Raw genomic sequence first — 17,586 nt, 5'->3', positions numbered from 1 at the left:
CAGCTATCAGTGGCCCTAATAAGGACCTTTGGGGGGTCTTGAAGCCTACACTAACTACCAATTCTTTCCCTACAGCAGCTCCGGTATAAACAGCACTGTCCCTCATCTAACTCACACCGCATCTGAGGCGAGCCGCGGGAGGGGCCGACTTTTATATTAGGCGAACACCTGATCTCGCCAGCCACTCACAGCAGGGGGGTGGTATAGGGCTTAAACGTTGCAGGGGGAAGTTGTAATGCCTTCCCTGTCTTTCAATTGGCCAGAAAAGCGCGCTAACGTCTCAGGGAAGGAAGTGAAAGTAACCAGAACACCGCATGGTGTTCGTCACGAATAACGAACATCCCGAACACCCTAATATTCGCACGAATATCAAGCTCGGACGAACGCGTTCGCTCATCTCTAATGTTAAGCAAAACATTATTACACATAGTAGTAGTAATATAGTAGATCATTTATTTTTAATCTGCATCTCTGCAGTTTCCTGCATGATATGTTCAAGGAAAGGCTGGTTAAGAATACTAAATAATGGGTAGGAAACAATTTTTCATTCTTTTTAGGATCCAATAAAGAGTTGGTTATGTAAAATTCCAAAAACATTGTTTTTTTTTTCAAAAACAGCGCCACACCTGTCCACAAATTGTGTATGGTATTGCAGCAAAGCCTCATTGACTTCATTGTAGCTGAGCGGCATTACCATTCACAACCTATAGACAGGTGTGACGCTATTTCTGGAAGAGAGCAGCCATAATTTTCTAATGATGTACAACACCATTAATCCTTATCTCCTCTACAGATGACTCCCCTATCCAACATAATGGGGGAAACTAATGTCATCCAACATATTCGCGCTACTGTCTGGAGAATTATTTAGGATAGGGCTTCCAAGAAATCTTAACTGCTTACAAGGAGGTACAATATGTATTATCCATGTACTGTACCATATTCTCGAAGACCAAAATTTCCTTCATTTGTTGAAGGTGTCAGTCAGATGTAGGTTCAAGGCTTCACACTTTTTGGAACTGCTTAGCTATTCCCTATTTTGGAAATACGTTCACGACTCAGTCATAGGCATCTTCCATCATTATGCTCTGCCTGACCGACTCATTTATGTACTCAATGCCTTCCCACCCTCCAAGTCCATGGACACATTTCCACCATGTTGCTCTTTCACATGTTTGTTTTGATCATTGTTTGAAGCAAACAGCTCTTTCTCTGCTATGCCCAACTGAAGGAAATTTGATTCTGGAAACACCTGATGGCATCTCTAAGCAACAATACCTGGGAATCCTTTCAAGTTCTATTGATCAGTAGGATAGTTACCATGTTGTCAATCAGTGAGGCTCACTTCTTTCCCATATCTAGGCTCTTACTGCTTGTTACTCTAGTTACTTCGTGCACTAACCACTCTTTATCTTGTTCTTGTGGTCTTGACTTTCCCCACTTTCCTGTGTTTTTTGTACTTTTGTAGGCTATAATTGTTATAACTGTCTAGACTTTCCACAAGTGCAGATGATTGTGTTCTACAGTGAATTGAATTTTGTGGTATTTGCGCTTTTATTTACAGTATATAAGCCGTTTTTTTTTCTTTATGGTGACTTTAATATCAGTACATTTGTACAAGTATTATGTTTTATTTCCCAGTCTTCTCTTTATTCTCTACTTTGTTTCTTCGTGTATAATATGGATCTTGAAAGGTACTTATTCTCTTTTCTCCCTCGAAAAAAGGATATAAAATACTGTCTCTCACCAGTCCTTAAGACTCTTTACCAGCTGGATTTCCAGAAGGAATATCAGTGCCTTCCAAGAGGCACTACAAAGGCACCTCACACAACCAATCAGAACCCAACTCAGGATTTGTACTTTCGACAGATGGGTGTTTCTGGTTTGGCTGATTCCCAAAGTCATATTTCATGGCTTTATAAGGCAGGGATTGGCATTATATTACATAGGTATCATTATAGTATATAGGACTTTGCAACATGAAAAGTTTATGATAATTTTTCCCTGCTGTGCTCCCTTACCTGCTTTTCTTGGTCTTCTTGAAATCAGTATTCAGTTTCCTACCACCTCTTTTGCTCTCACCTTTCATCATTCAGAGCTCCTCCAAGTAGACATTGGTCCATTAACTGTTGGATGTCATAGCACCTGCTTTGCCTATTATCTTGATAGTTACACCCATAGCTAAAGGCATGTCTGCTTTAACTTCTTCCAGGTTGAGGATTATCTGTGCTTGGTTTTGAGAAGTGTTAAAGATATTTTGCATAAAAATATTGTGAAATTGTTGCTAAAAAAGGTACTTTTCATATAGCTATTATTGTTTAAAAAAAGCACTTCTGACAATACTGATACATTGTTTTATGCATAGTGCAGATGTAAGGGGCTCCTCTAAAGGGTGTACTGGGGTTCACAATGGAGCACCAAGATGGCCACTCCAAACTAGCGTGAGCATGCTCCCTGGGAACTTTCTAGTGAGATTATGTCAGAACTATAAAATAAATTTCTGCTGCACCACAAAGTGCAGAAACTGTGTTAGTGAGTTAAGAGCTGCTGCTGGAGAGGTGCAACAGCCTGCAGAAAAATTGCTGCCTGAGAGGAAGAATCAGTGGGGATCCGAGTCCCAGGATATGAGAAGGGCTGCTCAAGTTGCTGCTATACGTCTGAGTGAACGAAGAAATCAAGGGAGAAGAGACATCTGGAGGACAGAGAGAGCACTGGACTGCACCACGTAGTGATGGACCAAGACCAAAGGGGATACCAAGGAGTTCATTGTCAAGGGTCATAAGGGAGGATGACCCCTGTAAAAACCACTAGGTGTGCAAACCGTATGGGCGCAAACAGTTAAACAACAGACCTGTTGTGTAGGATTTGGACTGTATTGATGCTCGTCGATACGAACTGAGATATTGTGATAGGAATTAGAGATGAGCGAGTATACTCGCTAAGGCACATTACTCGAGCGAGTAGTGCCTTAGCCGAGTATCTCCCCGCTCGTCTCTAAAGATTCGGGGGCCGGCGGGGGGCGGGGAGCAGCGGGGGAGAGCGGGGAGGAACGGAGAGGAGATCTCTCTCTCCCTCTCTCCCCCCGCAACTCACCTGTCACCCGTGCCGGCCCCCGAATTTTTCGAGACGAGTGGGGAGATACTCGGCTAAGGCACTACTCGCTCGAGTAATATGCCTTAGCGAGTATACTCGCTCATCTCTAATAGGGATGTGAGCCTACTGGATAGAGACATATCAGCGGGAATTGGAATGCTATGTCTTAGGTTCCCTTTAATGCTTTGCTACTAGCAACACCTATCATGACTTGTGAGCCCCATAAACTACATTATGGGGCTCAAAGGTGAGGGAACGGGGGGAGCTGTGTTTAAACGCCCTGGGTGCCCCGTTCCAGCACTGTGTCCCCTCAAAGTTGCCACATGTACACAGAATGACTCATTTTTAACCCGCTCTGTGTGCTCATTCATCCATAATCATGCTTGTAGAGCATGCACACAGAGCAGGCTGAAAAGAGCCACTCTGTGTGCGTGCAGTAAGTTCGAGGGGACACAGTGCTGGAACGGGATGCCTGGTGAGCATCAAACACTGCTCCTTGGATTTCCTGTTTCCTGCCCTTTGAGCCTATAGCCCCTTAAAATACAAACTGTGTAACTTATATTTATGTTTAATGTGTGATTTATATTTATGCTACATTTTACAAGTCTTGGTCGGTGGTGGATATTGATCATGAGTAACCAGTTCTTTCATTCCCTTGAATTCTTCAGGGAAGACCAGAAGGGGAAACATACAATATCCTGCAAACACATTTATGTTCCCCCACAGCCTAACGTCATTTGTTTTATTCTGCTACAGTAATGATGGATTATGAATAGTCTATCCATATTGCAGTACGTTCACTGAAGGCAGATGTCTAATTTCTTTGAGTCTTCCAGACTTTTACAGCAGGAACCATACAGATCTTATCAAACTTCTGCAATAGGAATGGATCAAACGCGTTTGAAAGAACTGCATCTGACTTTATTTTGGGCAGCAGTGTGGTTGTCAAGTGGAGTGTCACAACATCTGGAGCTACAATGTGACAGATTACATCCACTGCAGCTGTGTATTAAGGAACTTGGGCCAAGAATATAGGCCATTTGAGGTGAAACTATATACATTCAGCAATTGTACAAGACATATGTTGAGTCTTACTCAAATATACTTTGCTCAGTGAGTACAAATTCTTGCTTTATTCCATATTTTTCACTGTGATCATTCACATTAAAGAGGACCTGACATCTCTACTGGCCTTTGTTTTAGTAAATACTTGTATTCCCCATAATATAACATATCTGGAGTATTTTTTCTTAGAAGTCTACGTTGTCCTTTGTTATTTCTCCTAGAAATTTATGAATAAATTGACAGATGGGTGTTACCAGTTGGGGGCATATCCCTACACAGTGTGACATTATCCATTCAGCAGTGACAGTGAGAAATTAGTTACGAGCATATCCCTTTATAGATGAGAATGGTAACACCCATGAGGAATAATAGAGGAGCGGTAGATTTATGAGAAAAGATAATATAGAATTTTTATCACAAGGGGAATACAAGTATTTACTAGAACAAACATGTCAGAAGTTCTGATAGGTCTTCCTTAAGGTCACATACTCACAGTCTAACTGTGTGTATAGAACGTATATAATGGTGCATGGATTCCCTACAACTTCATAGTATGGAATCACAGAGACTTTACATGCTATATGGTGCTGTTGTATGGTATCTCCACATGGCACTGTTACTTCTCTGAATTCTTCCCTAAAAACAATACTTCTAGGAAAAAAATACATCTATAATGTGGTGTGTAATGGATCATGCACAATTTCCATGGCATATTACAGTCTCCAACTTCCATATGACATGCAGAGGTACAGAACGGCTTTGGTCGGTGTCAAGTAATAGGGCCGCTCAACTCAGAGGTTGTATAGAGCCATAATACACCCCCTTGTACCAGAACCACAAGGGCTTGTGTATTCACAATAAATATTCTGAGAATGATAATCCGCAAGCATGTTACTTGAAAGCTTCACTGTTGTTGGTTTCCTGCAATCGATTTATCAGTTGTCTATTTAAAACACACCTCCAACCAAATCTAATTGAAGTTTCAGAAGATCTGAGTTCAATACATAACTTTTGTAAAAGTCATACTGCTCTATATTGCGCTCTATCACTGAAAGATTGATTAGATAGCCGTAAAACAGCTCACAATTAGTACCAGAATTAGAGGAAAAAGAGAAAACGTAGCCGCAGCTCAATTTCTTCACTATATTTATATAATGTCTTTTATTGCATTATGAATGATAGAAGAAAAAGTTTATACAAAAGTTTATAATTAGAGATGAGCGAACGTACTCGTCCGAGCTTGATACTCGTTCGAGTATTAGCGTGTTCGAGATGCTCGTTACTAGAGGCGAGTACCACGCGATGTTCGAGTTACTTTCACTTTCATCTCTGAGACGTTAGCGCGCTTTTCTGGCCAATAGAAAGACAGGGAAGGCATTACAACTTCCCCCTGCGACGTTCAAGCCCTATACCACCCCCCTGCAGTGAGTGGCTGGCGAGATCAGGTGTCACCCAAGTATATAAATCGGCCCCTCCCGCGGATCGCCACAGATGCATTTTGACAGAGATCAGGGAAAGTGCTGCTGGTGCCGGAGCTACTATAGGGAGAGCGTTAGGAGTTATTTTAGGCTTCAAGAACCCCAACGATCCTTCTTAGGGCCACATCTGACCGTGTGCAGTACTGTGTTGAGGCTGCTTTCAGCAGTGTTGCACAATTTTTTTTTTTTTGTATATTGGCCGTGCAGAGCATTGCATCCGCAGTCTGCAGTCATTGTACAGAGTATAGGGGCCAGTACTGGTGAGGCAGGGAAAGAGATATTCAGGCTATATACGCAGTGGGCTTTTTCCAAAAAATTGATCGCCGTCATCCCGCCAGAGGGAAACAGTATACATAATATTATACGCTGCCTACAGAATCTATCTGCTGGGGGTAGTAGTCGTAATTAATACGCAGCTAGGCGTTACAGCAGGCTTGCGCAAAATTGTTTCCTGGATCTGCTGTCTCTGTTACATGATCGCCGTCATCCCGCCAGAGGGAAAGAGTATACATAATATTATACGCTGCCTACAGTATCTATCTGCTGGGGGTAGTAGTCGTAATTAATACGCAGCTAAGCGTTACAGCAGGCGTGCGCAAAATTGTTTCCTGGATCTGCTGTCTCTGTTACATGATCGCCGTCATCCCGCCAGAGGGAAACAGTATACATAATATTATACGCTGCCTACAGCATCTATCTGCTGGGGGTAGTAGTCCTAATTAATACGCAGCTAAGCGTTACAGCAGGCTTGCGCAAAATTGTTTCCTGGATCTGCTGTCTCTGTTACATGATCGCCGTCATCCCGCCAGAGGGAAACAGTATACATAATATTATACGCTGCCTACAGTATCTATCTGCTGGGGGTAGTAGTCCTAATTAATATGCAGCTAAGTGTTACAGCAGGCTTGGGCAAAATTGTTTCCTGGATCTGCTGTCTCTGTTACATGATCGCCGTCATCCCGCCAGAGGGAAGGAGTATACATAATATTATACGCTGCCTACAGTATCTATCTGCTGGGGGTAGTAGTCGTAATTAATACGCAGCTAAGCGTTACAGCAGGCGTGCGCAAAATTGTTTCCTGGATCTGCTGTCTCTGTTACATGATCGCCGTCATCCCGCCAGAGGGAAACAGTATACATAATATTATACGCTGCCTACAGTATCTGTCTGCTGTATCAGCTCAGCATTTAAAAAAAATAGAAGCAAAATACTTAAGGCCTACTACTGGCCTTTGGCCACTTGACTGCTTCTGCGCTGTGAATTCCACTAGCTCAGTCATATGCACCTACGTCTCACTACAGGCGTGCGCAAAATTGTTTCCTGGCTCTGATGTGCGTTCCGTAAGGGAAGTCAGCCTCCAACCACAGGCCAATAAGCGGCACATTTAATTACAGCGTTCTGTTTCTGCACTACTGGTAATACAGCATGCTGAGGGGTAGGGGTAGGCCTAGAGGACGTGGACGCGGGCGAGGACGCGGAGGCCCAAGTCAGGGTGTGGGCACAGGCCGAGCTCCTGATCCAGGTGTATCGCAGCCGACTGCTGCGGGATTAGGAAAGAGGCACGTTTCTGGCATCCCCACATTCATCTCACAATTAATGGGTCCACGCGGTAGACCTTTATTAGAAAATTAGCAGTGTGAGCAGGTCCTGTCGTGGATGGCAGAAAGTGCATCCAGCAATCTATCGACCACCCAGAGTTCTGCGCCGTCCACTGCTGCAACTCTGAATCCTCTGGCTGCTGCTACTCCTTCCTCCCAGCCTCCTCACTCCATTACAATGACACGTTCTGAAGAGCAGCCAGACTCCCAGGAACTGTTCCCGGGCCCCTGCCCAGAATTGCCAGCAATGGTTCCTCTCCCACCGGAGGAGTTTGTCGTGACCGATGCCCAACCTTTGGAAAGTTCCCGGGGTCCGGGGGATGAGGCTAGGGACTTCCGGCAACTGTCTCAAGAGCTTTCACTGGGTGAGGAGGACGATGACGATGAGACACAGTTGTCTATCACTCAGGTAGTAGTAATTGGAGTAAGTCCGAGGGAGGAGCGCACACAGGATTCGGAGGAAGAGCAGCAGGACGATGAGGTGACTGACCCCACCTGGTTTGCTACGCCTACTGAGGACAGGTCTTCAGAGGGGGAGGCAAGTGCAGCAGCAGGGCAGGTTGGAAGAGGCAGTGCGGTGGCCAGGGGTAGAGGCAGGGCCAGACCGAATAATCCACCAACTGTTTCCCAAAGCGCCCCCTCGCGCCATGCCACCCTGCAGAGGCCGAGGTGCTCAAAGGTCTGGCAGTTTTTCACTGAGAGTGCAGACGACCGATGAACAGTGGTGTGCAACCTTTGTCGCGCCAAGATCAGCCGGGGAGCCACCACCACCAGCCTCACCACCACCAGCATGCGCAGACATATGATGGCCAAGCACCCCACAAGGTGGGACGAAGGCCGTTCACCGCCTCCGGTTTGCACCGCTGCCTCTCCCCCTGTGCCCCAACCTGCCACTGAGATCTAACCCCCCTCTCAGGACACAGGCACTACCGTCTCCTGGCCTGCACCCACACCCTCACCTCCGCTGTGCTCGGCCCCATCCAGCAATGTCTCTCAGCGCATCGTCCAGCCGTCGCTAGCGCAAGTGTTGGAGCGCAAGCGCAAGTACGCCGCCACGCACCCGCACGCTCAAGCGTTAAACGTGCACATAGCCAAATTTATCAGCCTGGAGATGCTGCCGTATAGGCTTGTGCAAACAGAGGCTTTCAAAGGTATGATGGCGGCGGCGGCCCCGCGCTACTCAGTTCCCAGTTGCCACTACTTTTCCCGATGTGCCGTCCCAGCCCTGCACGACCACGTCTCCCGCAATATTGTACGTGCCCTCACCAACGCGGTTACTGCCAAGGTCCACTTAACAACGGACACGTGGACAAGCACAGGCGGGCAGGGCCACTATATCTCTCTGACGGCACATTGGGTGAATTTAGTGGAGGCTGGGACCGAGTCAGAGCCTGGGACCGCTCACGTCCTACCCACCCCCAGAATTGCGGGCCCCAGCTCGGTGGTGGTATCTGCGGGGGTGTATGCTTCCTCCACTAAACCACCCTCCTCCTCCTACGCAACCTCTGTCTCGCAATTAAGATGTGTCAGCAGCAGCACGTCGCCAGCAGTCGGTGTCGCACGGCGTGGCAGCTCAGCGGTGGGCAAGCGTCAGCAGGCCGTGCTGAAACTACTCAGCTTAGGAGAGAAGAGGCACACGGCCCACGAACTGCTGCAGGGTCTGACAGAGCAGACCGACCGCTGGCTTGCGCCGCTGAGCCTCCAACCGGACATGGTCGTGTCTGACAACGGCCGTAACCTGGTGGCGGCTCTGCAGCTCGGCAGCCTCACGCACGTGCCATGCCTGGCCCACGACTTTAATTTGGTGGTTCAGCGCTTTCTGAAAAGCTACCCACGCTTGTCAGACCTGCTCGGAAAGGTGCGCCGGCTCTGCGCACATTTCCGCAAGTCCCACACGGACGCTGCCACCCTGCACACCCTGCAACATCGGTTTAATCTGCCAGTGCACCGACTGCTGTGCGACGTGCCCACACGGTGGAACTCTACGCTCCACATGTTGGCCAGGCTCTATGAGCAGCGTAGAGCTATAGTGGAATACCAACTCCAGCATGGGCGGCGCAGTGGGAGTCAGCCTCCTCAATTCTTTACAGAAGAGTGGGCCTGGTTGGCAGACATCTGCCAGGTCCTTGGAAACTTTGAGGAGTCTACCCAGATGGTGAGCGGCGATGCTGCAATCATTAGCGTCACCATTCCTCTGCTATGCCTCTTGAGAAGTTCCCTGCAAAGCATAAAGGCAGGCGCTTTGCGCTCGGAAACAGAGGTGAGGGAAGACAGTATGTCGCTGGATAGTCAGAGCACCCTCCTGTCTATATCTCAGTGCTTTGAGGAGGAGGAGGAGGAGCATGAGGAGGATGAGGAGGAGGGGGAAGAGACAGCTTGGCCCAATGCTGAGGGTACCCATGCTGCTTGCCTGTCATCCTTTCAGCGTGTATGGCCTGAGGAGGAGGAGGAGGAGGAGGATCCTGAAAGTGATCTTCCTAATGCGGACAGCCATGTGTTGTGTACAGGTACCCTGGCACACATGGCTGACTTCATGTTAGGATGCCTTTCTCGTGACCCTCGCGTTACACGCATTCTGGCCACTACGGATTACTGGGTGTACACACTGCTCGACCCACGGTATAAGGAGAACCTTTCCACTCTCATTCCCGAAGAGGAAAGGGGTTCGAGAGTGATGCTATACCACAGGACCCTGGCGGACAAACTGATGGTAAAATTCCCATCCGACAGCGCTAGTGGCTGAAGGCGCATTTCCGAGGGCCAGGTAGCAGGGGAGGCGCAGAGATCAGGCAGCATGTACAGCACAGGCAGGGGAACACTCTCTAAGGCCTTTGACAGCTTTCTGGCTCCCCAGCAAGACTGTGTCACCGCTCCCCAGTCAAGGCTGAGTCGGCGGGAGCACTGTAAAAGGATGGTGAGGGAGTACGTAGCCGATCGCACGACCGTCTTCCGTGACGCCTCTGCCCCCTACAACTACTGGGTGTCGAAGCTGGACACGTGGCCTGAACTCGCGCTGTATGCCCTGGAGGTGCTTGCTTGTCCTGCGGCTAGCGTCTTGTCAGAGAGGGTGTTTAGTGCGGCTGGGGGAATCATCACAGATAAGCGTACCTGCCTGTCAACCGACAGTTCCGACAGGCTTACACTCATCAAGATGAACAAAGCCTGGATTTCCCCAGACTTCTCTTCTCCACCAGCGGACAGCAGCGATACCTAAACAATATGTAGGCTGCACCCGCGGATGGAAGCATTGTTCTTTATCACCATCAAAAACGTGGACCTTTTAGCTTCATCAATCTGTGTATAATATTCATCCTCCTCCTCCTGCTCCTCCTCCTGAAACCTGACGTAATCACGCCGAACGGGCAATTTTTCTTAGGCCCACAAGGCTCAGTCATATAATTTTTGTAAACAATTTTTATACGTTTCAATGCTCATTAAAGCGTTGAAACTTGCACCTGAACCAATTTTTATTTTAACTGGGCTGCCTCCAGGCCTAGTTACAAATTAAGCCACATTAACCAAAGCGATTAATGGGTTTCACCTGCCCTCTTGGTTGGGCATGGGCAATTTTTCTGACGTACATTAGTACTGTTGGTACACCAATTTTTTGGGGCCTTCGCCTACAGTGTAATCCAATTAATTTTTTGCCCACCTGCATTAAAGCTGACGTTACATTAGCTGTGCTGGGCACTGCAATGGGATAGATTTATGTACCGCCGGTGGGTTCCAGGGAGCCACCCATGCTGTGGGTCCACAGGGAGTTGTAACTGCATGTGTCTACATCTAAAGAACCCCAGTCTGACTAGGGCATGCAGTGTGGGCCGAAGCCCACCTGCATTTAATCGGACGTTACCTCAGCTGTGATGGGCACTGCAATGGGATATATTTATGTACCGCCGGTGGCTTCCTGGCACCCACCCATGCTGTGGGTCCACAGGGAGTTGTAACTGCATGTGTCCACTTCTAAAGAACCCCAGTCTGACTGGGGCATGCAGTGTGGGCCGAAGCCCACCTGCATTAAGCACGACATTACATCAGCTGTGATGGGCAATGCAATGGGATATATTTATGTACCGCCGGTGGGTTCCAGGGAGCCACCCATGCTGTGGGTGCACATGGAATTCCCATTGCGGAGTTGTACCTGCCTGTGACTATTTATAAAAAACCGCAGTCTGACTGGGGCATGCAGACACCTTGACAGAATGAATAGTGTGTGGCACATAGGTTCCCCATTGCTATGCCCACGTGTGCAGCTCCTGATGGCGGTGGCACAGGATTATATTTCTCATTGCTTCTGTACAGCATTGTGGGCTATCGCCCCGCCCCTTTTAAAGAGGGTCGCTGCCTAGCCGTGACAACCCTCTGCAGTGTGTGCCTGCGGTTCCTCCTCATGGCAGACGCACTTATAAATAGACATGAGGGTGGTGTGGCATGAGGGCAGCTGAAGGCTGCGCAGGGACAGTTTGGTGTGCGCTGTGGACACTGCGTCGTGTGTGTGTGGGGGGGGTTGGGCAGCATGTAACCCAGGAGAAGTGGCAGCGGAGTGTCATGCAGGCAGTGATTGTGCTTTGTTGGAGGTAGTGTGGTGCTTAGCTAAGGTATGCATTGCTAATGAGGGCTTTTCAGAAGTAAAAGTTGTTGGGGGGGGGCCCACTCTTGCCGCTATTGTGGCTTAATAGTGGGACCTGGGAACTTGAGATGCAGCCCAACATGTAGCCCCTCGCCTGCCCTATCCGTTGCTGTGTCGTTCCCATCACTTTCTTGAATTGCCCAGATTTTCACAAATGGAAACCTTAGCGAGCATCGGAGATATACAAAAATGCTCAAGTCGCCCATTGACTTCAATGGGGTTCGTTATTCGAAACGAACCCTCGAGCATCGCGATAATTTCGTCCCGAGTAACGAGCACCCGAGCATTTTGGTGCTCACTCATCTCTATTTATAATTCAAAACATACCAAAAATATTCCCTGTCAACCCAACCACCCAGTAGATGAGGGAGAGAGCCAGAGAGAGAGAAGATCAAAAAAAGTATACAATATAAAAAATGTAGTCCATAAGGACAAGGCTGCATTAGATTTTTTTATAAGGAGGGACAAGCCAAGTGAAGTTTCATAACCATAATTTTTTCAGTTAAACAAAACCATTCTACATATGTTGTACACTGAGAACAGAGATGACATCCACTTTCTAACAATAACAAGGCTTGCCAGAAACAATATTCACCCCAGGAGATTCTTTGTAAGACAAGTTAAAGATGTAGAAAAAGACATGTCCCCAAAACTACAAAACTAAGATCCAGTGTTATAGAAAGGTCAAGCTTCAATTCAGTTATTAAAGAACCTCTGTCCTGGGACATTCCCATAACATATGAAATAAATCAACATCCTGTTTACAACATCTCAAACACCAAAATGTTCGGCAAAACCCATTGCTGTACAGAATAAAGGGGAGTAATCAAATCTATGTAACAACATAAATTGCACCCTTTGTGGTCAAAAGATGTACAGTACTGAGGAAAGTGTAATATACTATATCAAATTTCATCAGTAGAAGTCCACAAATCTTGCACTGAAAGTCTTCTAGACCAAATGTGCACCTTTGTGCACTTTTTTAAACAATGTGTTTTTGAAAAATAAGACTTTTTATAATTGGTTTTTATTAAAAATTTCTGATGGTTTGATCTCTGTTTGCATTGTTTTCCAAGGCACTGCGGAAGACTGAAATCTTAGCAATCAGAGTAAAGTAACTAGCTACACCCCTAGCCTGCTCACTTGTTCTGAACCTACATTCACTGCCTTTTCAGCTGTTACAGAGGGCTGTATGACAGTGCTGGGGTATGTGGAAGAGATTAGGAAGACAGAGAGCATAGGAAGCTACTATAAAAGAGTGCTGTAATTCACTCTGGGTGCATTTTCTCTTTTTATCACCTTTTATCAACAGTGAGAGAAAACAGACCTGTAGCTACTTAGAGAGAAGATGAGAGATAGCTGTGTAGTATTGAGTAGCCATCGTTATGCTACACAGCCTCTGAAAGAAGAGAAAGGAGGTGGAGCTGAGCTTGTGTGTATTCATGGGAGACCAGGTGATTAGTGCTGGGAACACACCCCCAGCTAGAAACGTGAATGTAAACAAAGTATAAGCATTTCTAAATGCACGAGAAGGATAATGCAATGCAAAAAAAAAGATAAGTTCATCATTTTTTTTCTGCAGGGATTTAGTAAGATATGTGTGTATTGATTTTTTTCATGCACAAAGGTTTCCATGGCCTTTATACATAGCATTGCAGAAAATTGATAATTGAATACAAAGCTCAAATTCCCCCTTGCAAGAATTATAAGACATAAGGGAGTCCAAGATAGAAAAAGATTTAATGCTATCAATTTCTTTACCTTCCTAAAAAAAAAGTAACAACTCTATAGGACTATAAAAATGTGGGAAGAAGAGGGTTGATGGTTTTCCATTAATGATTACAATACTTATAAGTCCAATAATCTAGAAGATCTGCTACGAACAATTCTCATTTATTAAAAGGGCCAATGATGATAGGATGACCACAGGGTGTCCTAATATGGAGATCCCCAACAATAAGATTCAATTTCCAGAGGAACTTGATAGCAACTGTTCAAAAATCATTATTTGGTACCCACTGAAAGCAATGGTCTGTGTAATGCATGGCCGGGCCCATGACAAGCGTTTATAATTAGAGTTGAGCAAACATTCTCTGCCGAGCTTGATGCTCGTTCGAGTATTAGCATACTCGATGGTGCTCCAACGAGCATCAAGCCGTGTTCGACCCCGCCCCAGTTTTTGGCTCATCCCCACTGTGACGTGCCTGTTTTGGCCCCTCCCCGCGATGCAGTGCGCGTCAATGGCAAATTTTTTTGTCTGGCAGGCAGGGGAGAGAGAGAGAGAGAGAACGAGAGAGAGAGAGAGAGAACGAGAGAGAGAGAGAGAGAGAACGAGAGAGAGAGAGAGAACGAGAGAGAGAGAGAGAGAGAGAGAGAGAGAGAATGAGAGAGAGAGAGAGAGAGAGAGAAAGAGACGAACCTAGAAAAAAAAAATAGAAAAGCTCGGGACCCGGCATCCCACATAAAAAAATGCTCGAGTCTCCCATTGTAGTCAATGGGGTTCGTTACTTGAGTAGAGCTCTCGAATTTTACAAAAAGCTCAACTGGAATAACGCGGACCTGAGCATTTGGGTGCTTGCTCATCTCTATTTATAATATATCTATACATAGTTATTGGGTCGTCCCTCATCTGTCTTTTTTCTAAACTTATTAACTCCAATTTTGATAACCTTTCTGGGTATTGTAGTCTGTCCATTCCATTTATTACTTTAGCTGCCCGCCTTTGAACCCGCTCAATCTCCGGTATGTAATTGTTGAGCAATGGTGCCCAAAACTGTATACAATGTTCCATATGTGGTTTTACCAGTGATCTGTAAAGAAGAAGAACAATGTTCTCGTCATGTGCCCCTGGACCTTTTTTGATGCACCCCATGATCATATTTGACTTGGCAGCAGCTGCCTGACACTGGTAACTATTTCTGTACTAACTACTTAGTTAATGGCTTGGTAAGAAGAACCTAAAGAACAATAGGCACAGTCATGTCTATAGCTCAAGAAATAAAAGGTATTTATAGCATTAAATTAATCCCTTAAGTAAATCCATATTAACACACATCAGAGTTCATCTGAAATGGTAATGGCATTTTTCGGCGCGATATGGCCTCTCCTCCCAGTCTTGGAACAAACTGTGCAGTCATCTTGTTCTACAGTCTTCTTCTCGGAGCCTAAGAAAACAAGCTAGGTCTATGTGGGAAAAAGTGATTGTTTAGGAAATGAATATCTAAACCACAGATATGCGGTAAGAGAACTTTGGGATTATTTTGATTTCATTCCTGATTCGACATGTTACTACAGAAATCATTACACTACACAGTACTACACAATAGGAGACACATTAGGGAAAGAGCTTTCATTCTCTTCATATAGTTCTCAAAGACAAAAACACTAAAGTGACACAGTAACCACAGTGGAAAGATTATTTATAAAGACAATTTCTCAATTACTATTCATTTATCTAAATTAGGAGCACACCGTAGCCCAGACGTAGATGGAATTGGGTGAATGATGTAAGCATTATTAATGGGGTAGGATTAAGGTTTAGGAAATATACTGAATTAAAATAAAAATTCTTAATGATCTTCTTTATTATAATGAAAAGGGATTAGGATAAAAATAGAGCACCACATGGCGGCCATTGAGATGAATAGTCGACCATGCACTATATCGGTGGCCTAGGTCTATTTTCTGTGACATGCCTAAAGAGGGTAATCTTGAATAGGCAATCCCCTTTATGATATCCAGAAGTTCTTATGGGGCAACATACTATGAGGTTCTTTCAATAAAACAACTCCTTCAATATGACTCATTAGGTAACCCAAAACTACAGCATGAAGTTTGCTTAGTCTCCCAGCCTTTCCGTAGGGTCAAGAGCTACATCAATGTGTGACTTTCATCTATGAACAATCGCTGATGCCAATGGGTGACTTGTGATTCTTTATTTTGTCTTTGCTAAGAGAAATTACATGGCACACCAACTATTTTATAGCAACTACAGTGATCCCTCAAATTACAATGGTCTTGGGATACAATAGTTTCAACATACAAGGATTCTTCCAAGGCCAGTGTAACTTGAAACTGGATTCAATATACAATGTCACCCATTAAAGCTCCAATTAATTGCCTGGGCATTTTACTGGTAAAACCCCTGTATTCCTGAAGTGCATACAATGGTTGGCTGTCTAGTGGCACGTCTCTACAGTACAATATGGTGCTACATGATTTGTGTTGCTCTTTTTAACTGTCCTAACATGGCCTGCTACTCTGCACACCAAGTGGGGGCAGCTTTGACTTATTGATATTGTTGAATGAAATGCGTTGGAACACTTTACAGGTCCAAAATAGGGTGTGTTTAGTTATTTAAAGGGACAGGCTCTAGACAGGGACAATATATCTAAAAAGAGGAGCCTCCGCTTATGTGTGAAGAAACAAAGCCTTTATTTAAGAAGTGTCACAGCATAGATCACAAGAAGGATGCATTTCGGTCTTTAGCAGACCTTGGTTACCTAAAAACCTTTTTAGGTGACGAAGGTCTGCTAAAGACCGAAACGCATCCTTCTTGTGATCTATGCTGTGACACTTCTTAAATAAAGGCTTCGTTTCTTCACACATAAGTGGAGGCTCATCTTTTTGGATATATTTTGCATGAATCATCGTGAAGGACTGCACGACTATTTTGCCTCTGGATGTGAGGATCCAGCCAGCTATTGAAGCAGGGTTGAAAGGAGCAAGGTGGTGAGCATATTCTTTTTTTCTTTTTTGTCATTCTAGACAGGGACATCCTTTTCAGGATGGATGCCCTGTAGCAGTTTTTGAGGGTACAGGTCAGATATCCAGTGCAAGGACACAACAGGGACTGATTTTACTGACCTGCTTCAAACTAGTTCTGCCATGGGTGAAGCATTCACGTTTCAAGATACATCTGCCTAAGTCTTGCAGGGTCTGGTCATATCCATGTTTGTCTGTGACCTCAGGTGGGGTATGTCTTCTTATTGGTTGTGCCTAACTTTGATGTTGAGGAGTTTCTAAAGCATATTTATTAAAAGTTAAGCATTTAATGCAAATAAGGAAGATGGAATAATACCTCTGCAGCGCCTCCTATTGGATGGCAACATTCCTTCAAATCAATTTAAGACCCTTTATACAGGTCTTCATAAAAATGATTGGGAATAGGAAACAAAGCCATGAGTACAGTTTTCTGGCTTGGTTTCCTATTTCCAATCATTGTTATAAAGACCTGTATAAAAGGTCTGACATTGATTTGAAGAAATGCTGCCATCCAATAGGTGGCGCTGCAGAGGTATTATTCCATCTAGCTTATTTGCATAAATTACCCAGAGTAGCATGCATGGCCGTATAAGTCTCTTCACTCACTTTTCAGGTTTATTTTCATACCTCTTCTGGGTGCTGTCCTTGGGAAGAGACTATGCCATCCCCCAACCCACTCACCCTGTAAGTGTCTCCACACACTTTTTGGGTACTCTCCTTAAGGAGAGATGACACCCCTCTTGACCTGCTTTATTTAATATATCTCCCTGCCCACCATAATCGTCACATTTACCTTTACAAATGAATTGGAAAAAGTTATATTTTTATACTTTTCTTTCGTTCCTGTGAATTGTGTTGATCAAGAATTTCATTTTTATATACTTTGTGTGAAATACTTCTTCACTTCCATTCATTGTTATTATGTGATACAATGATTAGAGTGAGTGGAATATTCCA

The sequence above is a fragment of the Eleutherodactylus coqui genome, chromosome 8, assembly GCF_035609145.1.
Source record: "Eleutherodactylus coqui strain aEleCoq1 chromosome 8, aEleCoq1.hap1, whole genome shotgun sequence".
Classification (NCBI taxonomy): Eukaryota; Metazoa; Chordata; class Amphibia; order Anura; family Eleutherodactylidae; genus Eleutherodactylus; species Eleutherodactylus coqui.
Note: the sequence above shows the minus strand (reverse complement) of the source record.